The sequence below is a fragment of the Arvicola amphibius genome, chromosome 13 (genome assembly GCF_903992535.2).
Source record: "Arvicola amphibius chromosome 13, mArvAmp1.2, whole genome shotgun sequence".
Classification (NCBI taxonomy): Eukaryota; Metazoa; Chordata; class Mammalia; order Rodentia; family Cricetidae; genus Arvicola; species Arvicola amphibius.
This window is the reverse complement of record NC_052059.1, coordinates 12,127,402-12,141,777: the sequence shown is the minus strand read 5'-3', so window position 1 is coordinate 12,141,777 and position 14,376 is coordinate 12,127,402.

Sequence of the window (14,376 nt, the reverse complement as noted above, 5' to 3'; positions counted from 1 at the left end):
ATTTACACTGACCGGTTCTCAAGGTCCTAAGAGAATACTTTAAGAAGCCACTAAGTGCACTCCCTGTGGACATGTGCTTGTTAGTGTTCAGGCATTTATTCTGACTTGCTCCCAGGGTCTTAACAGAAGATGTTGCCACTCCGTTTGCACATGTGGTATATCCCCTTAAAGAAGGCCAGCAAAAGGGGTGGGGGCAGGCTTTTGCTCTCCTATCTCAAACTCAAGGCGCCCAGTACGACCCCTCCTCTTCCCCCAATAAACCTCCCACATGAGTTCTGTTGTATGGTGTGACTTTCCTTCCCACGGACACTGAACTACAACAATCAGAATACTGAGAATTTGGTTCCCGTTTTCATTATTCACCTATAATGAGAGAGGAGTCCTTATTCTCTTGTTTGTTTATGAGTGTGCAGGAAGATGTCCCATACTTTAGGTTGGCCTCAATTTCACTATGTAGCTGAGGATAGCCTTGCATTTCTAATCATCCTGTATCTACTTCCCATGCACTGGGAATACAGGAAGGTGAATATCATAGCTGTTTTTTAGTGGTCTCTAAACAGCATGACCAACATATTATTATAAACATACTTTTTCTAATAACCTATTAATTTGCAGTTTTGTTATTCTCTATGAAACTTTGTAAAACAAATCAACGCATTGTGTCTATAAATATGAAACAGAAGAAATACTTGTGTGAGTTTAGTTTGTTTATCAAGTAGAGAAAGTAAAAATTGAAAAAGGCATGGTTAGTAAAAAGGTAGACAAAGTTGAATCTGTCATAAAAATGAACTTGCACATATTTAGTGTTTTTTTGCCTTTCTAAAGTAATTTTGCATTTTTTTGTATATTGCAGGTGATTAGATATCCAGAGAAGTGCCTGTTGTAGGATTATTATGAGAGTTGCTTCAATAATTAAAGGAACTGACTGAAAAACTCTCTGAGACAAATGTATGCCTAGATAGAAATGAGATGAGTTAGTGTAATATTTCCTGGCAGGAAAGGAGTTATCCAAAACAGATACTGTGCTCTCTCTAATTATCAGACTATTGAAAAATTGTGCCTCAAGAATTAAAATAAAATGGAGGAAAGAAAAGTCAGAAGTTTGGAATAGCCAGAAGAGGAACTTGCTTCCCAGCGAAAGTTGTCACATAACAGACAGCATATGACTATCTGCACTCTTTCCTTTTCATTGCTTGTTTTTCTGTAAAACTGAAACAATTGCCATAGAAACGTCGAAAGGAAAGAAAGACAGTTTCCCTGGCTCCTCAGATTAAGCAAACTAGAAACACACACATTTCTCTTTTCACTTAATTTTTGTTTGTTTATTGTTTACTTATTTATTCATTCAGTCAGTGATTTTAGTCAGAAAATGTGTATTGCATGCTGTTGTCCAAATTGTTATGCCTTCAGGAATAAATTTCCCGACATTCCCTTTATTTCTCAAGCAGTGGAAGTATTGACCTGTGCCAACATGCCTGGCTTTGAAAGATGCTTACTCAGTTCACATTCATTTTTCCAGGAGCAAGTTTATTATCTAACTATACTGTTTTGATTTTAATATGTTAAAATTCATTTTCAATGTGTTCATCCTATATAATGTACTCTTTAAGGGCTAATGATTGTTTAGGCTACGAGGATTCGTCACCATGAATGGTATCAAATCTCCTTTTCTAAAAGAATTATACACAGAACTCTGTTTACTGATAAAAATATAATATAGCTATTTCTCTGGGTATGACATCACCATCTGTACCATAAAGTTGCTTTGGTTATCCACCAAAGACCTGGGCCTGCATACATGGCAATAAAATTAGTAGAAAAAAATAGAGTATATAGTTAGTTATGAGAAATAGAGAATAAGGACATTTACATTCAAATTCTAAAGGCATGAAAAAGTTTAGAAAATTCCCTCCTGTGCTAGCAGCATGTAGTTTTGGGGTGCTAGTACACATCAGAGGTCCAAAGTTAAAGGAGGACTGAAGCATGTGTTAGTACAACGTCAAGTAAGGCAGACATGATTTCTGATGTCATATGTTCCAATGAGAAACCAGGATAAACTCAATAGCTCACTTACCTGGACTTGTGTGGACCCCTTATTTGGTTCTGTCACTATCCAGCATAAATACTCAGGAAATCTTATGCAACAAAGTTATTGTCCAAATAGTATAGCAAAGATTATAATTTATTTTGAACTTAATTTTTTTAAAAAATAGGTTAAGAATAGCAATACAAACAGAATCAGGATCTCCCTCTGGCTCTCACTAGGCTTCATTCCTTTCATTCTGTCAAATGAATTCACAGGAACACACAGAGCATAACACAGCAGGGAAGAGTTACTATGGACTGATAATATATTCCCTGAGGGATGATACTGGGTAATAACTAAAAAGGAAAACATAAAAGAACATTTTCCAGGCTACTTGTTATAAGTAGGTTATCTTTCCAAGTCTCTGAAATGTATGTCCTCTCGTTTTATGTTTTCCCGCCCAGGGAAAATGTTTAGTCTCTTGTAGATTAACTCTTAAGGAAGGTGACAAGTACATGTCTACCAGTGTTTCCAAGCATCTAAAGAGAAAGTAGTTTGTCATATTTGATTGTGTTAGTTTTATTCTCACTATCTCTAAATGAGATACAAGCTCATTGAGTGAGAACTGAGAAAGCTATTCACTTTATACTTTATATTGAATGTTCCCTTCATTATCTAATTACTATATGGATATATTATATTCTAATTTAGTTGCTGTAGTAATGTAAGAATACTCTACCTGTTACATGAATGTATTACTAAAGAGTAACTATTAGTAGATGTATGTTTGAGGTAATGATTCCAAAACCTTAACACGTTCATTCAAAGATGTGAATTTAAAAAGACCACTTACATTTCATTCTTTTTTTTTTCTATGATTAACCATGTCTATTCTTTTGAGAAAAAAAGGTCATGTAAAAAGTAGATTATAGTGAAATAAAAAGAAGCAGTGAGTTTATAAAAATAACCAGGCTTTTCCAGAAGTAATAACTCTTCCCTTACCGAAAGTCAATAAAGCTTGTTTCCCCTGCACTCCCTTTTCCTTCATATATGTTTTAAACCAGAGGGATAATTAATTATGAGATATTCTCATTTCACTCAGAAAGCACTTAAAATTCTTTATTTTTGTTTCTTCAAATGTTTTTTCTTCTCTTGTATGTTCCATCCATGCCATAATTTTAACTCAGTCCACTCTACCCTGCAATTCCTTCATCCTCCCCTCTTACCCAGATCCAGAAGAGATAACCACCAAATATGACGTAACAAGATAAAAATAAGATTAGGTAAAAACCATTATATTAAGGTTGGATGAAGTCACCCAATAGGAGGAAAAGGATCCGAAGCATAGAAAAGGGAGTCAGAGACAACTCCACTTCCACTCTTGGGCGTCCCACAAGAACACCGAGCTCCACAACCATAAAGGTATATGCGGAAGATCTAGTTCAAACTAGGTTTGTTGCTTCTGTTTCTCCGAGACACTTGAGCGTTTCTTAGTTGATTGCATTCAAAATTTTTAGAACATTATGATACTTTACTTTATGTTAAATTTAGCATTGGAAGGAACTTACCTTGAATATGCAGGAGCAGCCAAGTCTCAGTGACCTTCAACCCGATAACTACAAACCAGCAATCTGACACTGAAACACATTTAGAGATCATTTGTCCAGATAATCTTCCATTCATTTATTACTCATAATTTTATATGTTTTAATTGAAAGGCATAGATCCTATGATATTGAAATGTGTGGATACCCAAACTTAAAACTACTTTACAACTGTCAAATTTTATTTCATAAACATTTAGAAGCATGAATATTAACCTAGGTACAAAGAAATACTTCTGTGGAAGTATGTGCCAATGAATATCCTTAAATAATCACCTAAAGTATAATTTAAATTGGTTTGTTGCCATGGTGTTTTTAAATGTAAAAGCAGTGATATACAGAATTTAAACAATAAACACTGTGTTTATCTAAATATGACTGTGATGAATATACATGTGGTTTATTCTTCTGTGTATGAATAAATGCTCGTACCTGTGTGTGCACTCAAGAGGCCAATGTAAAATGTCAGATGTCCTGCTCTACCATCACTGCCTACTCCCCCTGTGACAGGGTTTCTCCCTGAATGTGGATTTATTCAGGAAACCAGAATTCATCAGAGACCCTATAGTCGCTCTCGTTAACAGAATTAGGGTTATAGTCAACATAGATGCCTCTGGCATATATACATGCTGAGAACCAAGCCCATGTTCTATGCTTGCACAATAAATGTAACTATGCATGGACCCATCTCTCCATCCTTTAAGCACTTTTCTAATTTTAAAATAATTTTAAAAACAGCTTAACAATTAAGATGTTCAATAGTTTCAAAGCTTGAGAAACAGAGAATCATACTAAGTTACTGACTGTTGTTCTTGTGGCATCAGGTGACCTAACTATACCTTTAATTTCTTTTCTAATTCACTGATAATTAAAAACAAATAGTGCCAGGTGGTGGTGGTTTACGCCTTTAATCCCAACACTCAGGGGACAGAGGCAGGCAGATCTCTGTGGGTATGAAGTCAACCAGGTCTATAAGAGCTAGATCCAGGATGGGCCCCGAAGCCACAAAGAAACTCTGTCAAAAAAAAAAAAACCCTCAATGCAAATAGTATTTTATTAGAATATATTCATTACTCTATACTTGTTGCAGTAGTTTTTCAAAAAATTTTTTTTGATGTAATAGAGTCATTAGAGTCATTTAAAGCAAATTTCTAATTCTAAAATAAGATTAAAATGGAATTAGAAATTAAAATGTTTCACAATTTCAAGCTTGGCAAAAGGAGATGCTCAGTATATCCAGCTTCTCTGTTGATTTTCTACGGCGTAAGGTGACCTAACTACACCTTTAATGTCTTTTCTAGATTACTGATAATGAAGAAAAAACAAATAGTGATTTTATTACCATATCTCCATCAGCCTACACCTGCTCCAGTGATTATAAACAAGTGATTAATGAGATAAAGGCAGCTCACTTTATGAGAGAATGCCATTCTCACTCTCTCCACACTCCATTGTGCCAGTCATCTCCAAACATAAGGTCACAGCTGTTCTGTGACATTTTTACACAATGGAAAAATCAGACTGTTCCATGGAGAAATAAAAAAGGAAATTTAATAACCTGACATTTGAATGAAGAAATAAGCCATTTCAAATACAGGCAATTGTACATGGATCTTAGGTGATGTTTGAGAAATAGAACAGGTTGTTTTCTTGGGCCACATCTAATATACCGACCTTACAAAGCCGTCATTGTTCTTCATTTTTTCCATCCAGTGTGCAACACACATAAGCTTATGAAACCTTTATGGGATATTAAAACTATGCATCTCTCTTTGTTTATAATGCATATGTAAAATCACTGTTCACTTACATTTTGACATCTCTTTACTAGTTGTTTTATTCATTTTAATATATATTTTATTGAGCAGGTTATATCTAGGAATATGTAAGTGTTATTTAGTATAAAAAGTGACTATTAATTTGAAGGAAAGGTCTTTTAACATTTATTTATTTTACAGTCTACCTCAGTTTCCCCTTTCTCCTCTCCTCCTAGTCTGTTTTCACCCATCCCCCTTACTTCCCCTCTGCCTGCCCCCATCATTACCAGATCAATTTCTACTTGGGAAAGGGCAGTTTCTAGATATACACAGGATATCAAGAAAAACATGGCATATCAATTTGAATTAAGACTCATAACCTCCCCTTGTATTAAGGCTGGGCAAGATGAGAGAGTATGAGGAATATGGCCCAAAAAAACTGAAATAGAGTCAGAGACAGCCCCTGTTGTCACTGTTGGGAGTCGCACAAGAACAGCAAGCTACAAAACTGTAACACATGGAGAGGGCTTAGGTCGGTTCCATGTAGGCTCCCTGATGTCAGTTCAGTCTCCGTGACCAAGAGGAGACAGGTTTAATTCTGCTGGTTTTCTTGTGATGTCCTTGTTACCCCTGGCTCCCACAATCCTTCCTCCCTCCTTTTATCAGGATTCCCCAAGATTAGCCAAATGTTTGACTGTGGGTCTCTACACCTTTTTCCATTGATTGTCTGATGAAGCTTCTCTGCTGATAGGGGCTTAGATACCAAGCTAATCTTGGGGAATCCTGATTAAAAGAGGGAGGAAAGTTATCCCAGTCCTGACCCTGCATAGTGCACCAGAACCCAGACAAAGATGGATAATGGACAACCCCTGAGACCTACGGCAGAACCAAACATGAATGGAGAACGGAAAAAAATGTCAATGTGATGGTGCCTAATGGTATTCAGCATAATTTATATAATTCAGAAACTTTTAAGTGAATAATTTCCTCATTCATGTAAACATATTTTTCTAAATGTTAGTCTATTTTATTTAATATTTATCTATAATAAAGACAAAACTAGATATCATTTAGATTATCAACCTAAAAAACAACCACAAAGAAGAATAGTTGAAGCATTATGACCTACACAATTTAGAGAAGACAGAATTTATTTGGGTGTAGATTCCCAGAGTGTTAGAGATAATGATGGCAGAAATAAGTCATGCTGACAGTAACTGAAGAAGGAATCTGAGAGAGTTCATAAATCTTTAAACTCTAAAAGCCAACACATAGTGAAATACTTGCCCCAGTAAGAGCACACCTCCAAACCCACTCAAACATTGCCAACTGGGGATCAAGTGTTCAAGTATCCAAGATTTACAACACAATGATATTCCCAACTAATAATTCAAGCAAGTTGGTTCTTATGTAAGATTGGTATTTAGAAGTGTGGGCCAGGGGAGAATGAAAATGAAATTACTAAAAGTATTAAAAAAATTGATAGTTTATATATACAGAAAAGAATAGAAACCTCCAAGCACTGAGCTTGGGTGTGTTATAATTCAGAAACAATATATACTTGATGAGCCATCAAAATATGCTGACATTAATGCTGCCTAGAAAATGTATATGGAGAGAAGCAGAAAATGGTCTTGAAAGATAATTTAATAGATGTCATAAACATGAGCCTGTGAAAACAATGTTTATGTTCCTTACCATATTAGAGAAAGTAGCAGTGCATTTTCCCTCCTTAATATAGCTATAAAGCAGGAAGCAACAGTATTAAGGAATTTCACAGATTTATAGCTTTGTGAGAAGAAAAATACTACTTGATAAATATTTCTCAACATGAGGAGGGTCTTCCTTGTTGGATCACGGAGTACAGGGAGGAGTAATCAAGGGCCAACGAATAATTTGCTGTGTGGATGAGGCTTAGGGCAGCCTTGGAGGTCATAATATAAAGAATAGACTACTTGGGACGAATGTCTGTCCTGACCAGAGGTCACCTATCATTCTTCATAGCCATATCATTATTTTCCCTACCATTTTCAAATCTGTATTTTTGAAGTAGTCATTTAGTTATTACTATGCTAGATTTTCATTTAATCATATGGCGTCAGGGATTCTGCTTGAACTCAGAATTGGACCTCACTGTGAAGAACTCCTGGCTGAGAATCAGTGCTCAATTCTGATTCAATGGGTAAAAACACAATTAAGGCCTTCTACTTTTTCTAATTAAGGATGATATGTTTATTGTCTCTTAAAATTGGCTTACTATTTGATTTGAAGGTGCCTTGCACATTTTATTCTAGAAAGTTTTTGTAAAGCTTGTTCTACAAGCTTGTTCTACCCGTTTTCTGTGTTTATGAGATACAAGCTGTCCCTTGGAAAAGGAATCTGAAACAAACTTGTTTCATGCTAGCACTCCCACCCCTAATGTGCACATGCACACATGTACACACACACACACACACACACACACACACACACACACACACCTTGTCTTCTTTCTCCTATTTTCTTGTAACTTTATACAAAGGTTTCTGTTCTGCCTTTGCCCTTTCCACATTCTGTGACTCTGTAAAACTTTCATTTCTTTGGTTATAAATTGCTGTGATCCTGCCTAGCTTAACTTCATCACCACAGGTGGATTCTCTGTAAAAGAAGAATGTAGATACTATTTGACATAGTTATATGTGTACTCTCTCACTTGAAATTTTAAACACAGCATTTAAGATAGAGTTGGTCATTATCTTTAAAAGATATTAAGCTGAAAATAAATGATTCTATATAAATAACATTATATAGAATTATGGTTAAGATGGAGAGAGGACAGATATGGGGGCAGGGAAGAAGATATCTTAAATAAGGAAGCCATTTTGGGGTTGGACTGGGACTGAATAAGCATGGGATTAAACTGGACCCTCTGAATATGCCTGACAATTGGGGCAGACTGAGAAGCCAATGACAATGGTACTGGGTTTGTTTCTACTACATGTACTGGCTTTTGGGGATCCTAGTCTATTTGGATGCATACTTTCCTAAGCCTGGATGGAGGTGGGAGGGCCTTGGACAGTGCAGGGTACCCTGCCCTCTCTTAGGACTGAAGAGGGAGGGGAAGGAAAGTGGGAGGAGGGGAGGAAGTGAAAATTTTAATGCTATTATTTATAAAGTAATAAAAATTATTTGGAAAAAATAATATTCAAAGAAATTAATGTGTATTAGGACAGATGATTGGATGAGAGAGGGAACTGGTAGAGATATCTCAATTCTGAACCTACAAAAAAGAAGAGACAGGTTTGGGGAGAAAGATAATTTTTTCTATTAAAATCTCTAAAGAAAGACAATAAATCATAAAAAAACTTGTAGAAAATTGATGCTACAGCATTTTCTATTTTTAAAGTGGTGTTATGATCAGAGAGACACACTTGTGACTTGTTAGCTCATGGTCTAATTTGTTCGTAGCCTTCTTTTTTTGGCTTGTTTTATTTTTTAAAGAGGGTTTTATGTATCCTAGGCTAAATATATTACCAAGTTTGACCTCAAAATCTGAATCTCTTTCTCAGCAGCCTTGGGTACATGTACTGCAGTTGTACTTCAAGCTTAGATTAGGCTGCACAGGGGAAATCAGAGCTGGGGCTACCATCATGTTCTGCAAACATTCCACCAACTGACTACATCACCAAGCCACCAGGTTCTTGAGACTCTTTAATGATAAATTGTAGATGGACTTAAAAAGAAACAATGTCACTATTTATTACATTTTCCCAAGATACGCTCATGAGTTTGTCACCGCAAAGATCATGGCAGAAGAAATAAAAGAAAAAAAGAAAGAAAATAAATGTTAAAAAAGAAAATAAATGGAGAGCAGTCAGTTTTTGCTGCTTGAAGAATTGTTTCAAAAAAAACAGTCATAGTTAATCAGGTGGATTAAGGACAAAACACTGAAAATTGAAACTGGAAATAAAACAATTGGATGAAATGTATCACTGGAGTTGGGCTTTGAGGTTTTATAAAAACCACACCCTGGTCCAGCATTTCTCTCTTTTTCTCTCTAGGCCTAATGTTTATGGAGCAGCTTAATTTTTTAAACAGTCTTTTTAGATTTTACATACAACTCCTAGTTCCCTCTCCTTCTCCCTCCTTCCACTCCCCCCCCCCACACCTTCTTCATTGTAGGTTGTTGTTTTGTTTTATTTTTTGAGACAGGGTTCCTCTGTGTAACCAATCTTGGCTGTCTTTTTTGTCCATACATCACAATTTCTGGCCTTTATTGTGGTTTTGAATCCACCCCAAACTGTAGTTTTCTAACTAGACTCTTCCATTTTGAAACCCACAGAGAAGCCACAACTATTTGGAACTTGATTAGGTCTCTAGCATAAGTTCAAAGCAAGATTGTGGCATTTACACTTTTGAGTTCTTAGGTCCAATATTGTGAGCTCCTCCATCGCTGCTGTTGTTGCTGCCACCCCTTGTTGTTTATCTTACTGTGGGAGATGCACAATAGAAAATTGTAGGGTGCTGGCTGGAGGAGGAAGTCATGGTGTGACTCTTAGTTACTTCTCCAGCACCAAGCATGCCTGCAATAAATTTCCTCCACCATGCTCCCTGCCATGATGCTCGATGTCTCAGCACAGCAACAGAGCAATAATTAGGATATATACTATTTCTATGGTAATACAAATTATAGAAAATGCTGTTTAAGAATAAACAGAAAACCAGATATTTAAAAGTATATGAACATAGATATTTAGAAAATGAAAATCATATCCTGGCATCTGTTCTTTGAGGGAAACAAAATATTTTAATTTTTAAAAAAGAGGTTATAGTTTTTTTTTTTTTTTTTTTTTAGATGAAAACAAGTAAGTGGAAACTAAAGGTAACAAAGCTAGAGTATTAGGTCATGTACCAAGTAGTTAAAGATTTGTCCAAATCATGTGGCAGAACACGCCTTTTAAAAGAGCTGCAGGCTTTTGCAGCTAAAGCTGAGTCAGGAAGCCTCTCTTACATGAGAGCTCTTGCTCTAGCAAGCAAAGCCAAACCCGAGAAATTGCTGCTACCGAGAAACATGCTTTAACTCTATTTTTTCCCAAGCTTCTCAGGCTTTCTGTGGATTCAGTATCCACGTTGGGTGCCATTCTGTAGTGATGAGGTGTGGGCAGGCCTGCTTTTCGCCCTGCCCAGCTCCTGGCTGCCTGGCTAGTTTATGCCCCGAAATAACAACACACAGATTGTATTCTTTTAAACACTGCCTGGCCCATTATTTTCAGGCTCTTATTCACATCTTGACTAACCCATATCTAATAATCTGTGTAGCACCACAAAGTGGTGCCTTACCAGGTAGATTCTAGCGTACGTCCTTCTTGGGCTGGAGCTTCATCGCGTCTGGCTTCTCTCTCAGGAGAGGCACGGCGGTCTGCCTAACTCAGGAGAGGCGTGGCATCTGACTGATCCTTCTACCTCACTTCCTCTTCCTGTTCTGTCTACTCCACCCACCTAAGGGGCGGTCTATCAAATGGGCCAGGCAGTTTCTTTATTAGCCAATGAAATCAACTCAAACAGAAGACTCTCCCACATCAAAATCACAACCTTCTCTTCTGTCTTTTAAGTGTGCTTTATTCTGGCCAGAAGGAATTTACAAGGATGCTTTTGATGGGTTTGTTATTTTATAACAAATTTATAAATTAACAGAATAAGTTATGAACAATTTCCACAATGTTAATTCTTTTTCAATTTTGAAAAGTATTTAATTCATTCTTTGTCTTTTGATTAAGTATGCTTTCTTCCTGACAATTATATTTTCTATAATTTGAAAAAGGATATATTTTTCTTCCTTCCTCTGAAGTAAATGTTATTACTCCATTTCCATTTTATTTTGATCTAATTTTTTGTCAGGTAATATTAGTTTTGAAATCATTAATAAACAAAGTTTTTCCATTATATTATTACTTTCTTAGGCTGTTTATTGTGCTTTTTCAGTTAATTGAAGTGCCTTTCAGAATTTCTGCATATGTATATGTTCAATTTCCACAGGAACTTTAAAAATTAAATTTCATTTATCACCTCAGTAAAATTAAGAAGTATATCACTAATTAGATCCTTAATTATTTTTTCTTATCTTTGATAATGTTAATTATTTTGTTGATGGTTCATTTCTATTTCTTATAATTCCCTTAGATCATGTTTTTGCTTTTATGGAAGTTATCTTATGTCTAATATAACCACTATCCTGATGAATATAACATTATGAGTTGCACTTGTAGTATTAGAACTTTTTGTTTCTTTGGTTGTTTGTTTTTGCTGTCTTTGAAGTGTGTTTATATACCCCAGTTACTCTTCATTTAGTTCCCATATCCAAAAGTATACTGTTCAACATTTTTTGACTAAATGTAGCCTGGAATTTTTCTTTTGAATTTATTCTTTCTAAATATGTAAGTGTTCATTTTTTGATAGCTTTGGCTCATGTTCATTGGGACATTTATATTAATTGATCATGTTATAATTTATGAATTTGTTCAACCCTCTGTTCTGGAATGTACTTGACCTCATTTTCAAGCAAATTTATTCATGTATTCTACCAGTGCAGAGTTTCTAAAAACTGCTTCCAGTCCTATTGGAAATGTTAGTGGTTTATTAATCCTACCAGAATGACTATGCTCAATCTCCAAGATATCTTAAGCATACACTGATGATAAATTCTCAAAATTTTTACAAAATAACATTCTATTGAATTACATGGTTTCTTATGATGATTATGTTCTTTTGTTCTTTATTATCTAATGTTTTTTTGATTTTATGTTAATACTATATACATAGAATGAAGTGAAATGATTAAAATATACTTGGCAGAAAAATAGCCATTTGAAGTTACTATAAAGCAAATAAAATGCTAAGTAGCCCACAAAATGAAAGACATGAGCATTTAAAAATCAAAACAAACAAACAAAAAGCATATTTTATACATACATCCAAAGTTCAACTCTAACTCTCCCATGACATGACTCATTGACAAGATATAATAAATTCTGTAATTAAGTTTTCCCCTCTTTAGTTTTTGTTTTATCTGTTATGAGAGAAAAAAATGCTATGTGAATCAATATTACACTATGAGATAAAATAGTTTTTACTTAGAATAATTATTTATTAACTTGTCTTTATATTATCCATTCTATTCTATTTTTTATTTCCTATGTTCTTCCTTTTGCTAGCACTTTTCACAAGCTATCCTAATTTATATAACTAATGATACCACCTCCTTTTCATTGGAATATCGGGAACAAATATTTATGACTGAACATAAAAATTAACCACAGAAAGTTAGGGCTGTAAAGTTAAAGACCCAACAGTAATGACAATAAACATATTCCTTCAGAAGCACAGAATACAGTTCTACATTATTACTGTTTGACAAGAAATCATGGTGCTATCATTGAAGAAACGAAAAATATTGTCAAGTTTCTTTAAAGTTTCAGGTTTACATACAAAAGAAAACTTTTCAAACATTATGGGTCATATATGAATTTGATGCATATTTTAATTCTAGGATAATCAATTTTCCAATTGAGAAATCCCTATTCTAGTTACTTTAAGACAATAGGGAACTTCAAAACAGGGACTCTCAGAAGGCTCTTTTGTTTGGCCAGAATACTAGGAAGAGAAAAAGTGAGTTTTTAAAGAACACTTGTATTTAAGTAAGGAGCTATTTTTCCTAACTGTTGAAATCTATTTAAAATTATGGATGTCATAGAGGATTTTATGAAATTTGATGGTGATCTATTTTTCTGTGTCCACTATTCTTTCAAACTCTCACAATATAGCGATGTTACAGTAGAGTTCCAGAGTTTTGAGATAACTTATAATTTTCTCTTCATTTAATGGTATGTTAAAAATGGCAGATTAAAAAAATGGGCAATTTTTTCATGGACTGCTAGAATGGAGATTTAACAAGTGAAATTCCATTGATATACAGTATTTCATAAGTTGAAAATAGGGTGGTGGCCCTGGTCTTATGGGATGATATTAACATTCACTGAACTTTGCTCAAGGGAGAACTGAAAAAGTCAAATTTGAAGATACCTTAGAAAATATTAATAATTATATCAAGGACCCAAAATTGGTAATATGTTGAATAATATTATCAATATCTCAATAAACTAATTTCATTTGTTTCCTTGGATGTTTCTCATACCTCTAAGCAAAGTTAAAATTATACTTTTTCTTTCAATTGTTTTTTTCTTTTTATTGATTTTATTGAGCTATACATTTTTCCCTACTTCCTTCCCCTCCTCTTCTCTCCCCTTCACCCTTCCCCATGGTCTCCATGCTCCAAATTTACTCAGGAGATCTTGTCTTTTTCTATTTCCTGTGTTGATTAGATCCATAAATATCTCTCTTAGGGTCTTCATTGTAGTCTAGGTTCTCTGGAATAGTGATTTGTAGGCTGGTTTTCTTTGCTTTATGTTTAAAAACCATTTATAAGTAAGTTCATATGATAGTTGTCTTTCTGGGTCTGAGTTACCTCACTCATAATGATGTTTTCTAGTTCCATCAGTTTTCATGCAAATTTCAAGATGTCATTATTGTTTTCTGCTTTGTAGTACTCTTTTGTGTAAATGTCCCACATTTTCCTTATCAATTAAATTTTTATTGGATTGCACTGAGCAGAAATTTAGCATGTGGTATCTTCTCTAAAGTCCTATCAGTTTTGGATGTATGAAAGCAAATGAAGGCTTAGAAAAACACACATAATACTTTCACAATTTTGATTATTTGGAAACTTTGAAGAGAGTAATGACAAGGAAAGCATTATTTAGATGTGACAACTAAATTTTTGAATCAAGAAATTAATTAATGCATCTTTACAGTAATAAACAAATAAATTACTAATTTAATGAATGTAAACTCAGGTCCAATTATTGACCAGCTTAAAGCAAAACATTGCATTCATGATGCTCTAAATTATCACCAAAAATGTGTTATTCTTTCCTCACATTGAGAAAATTTAATT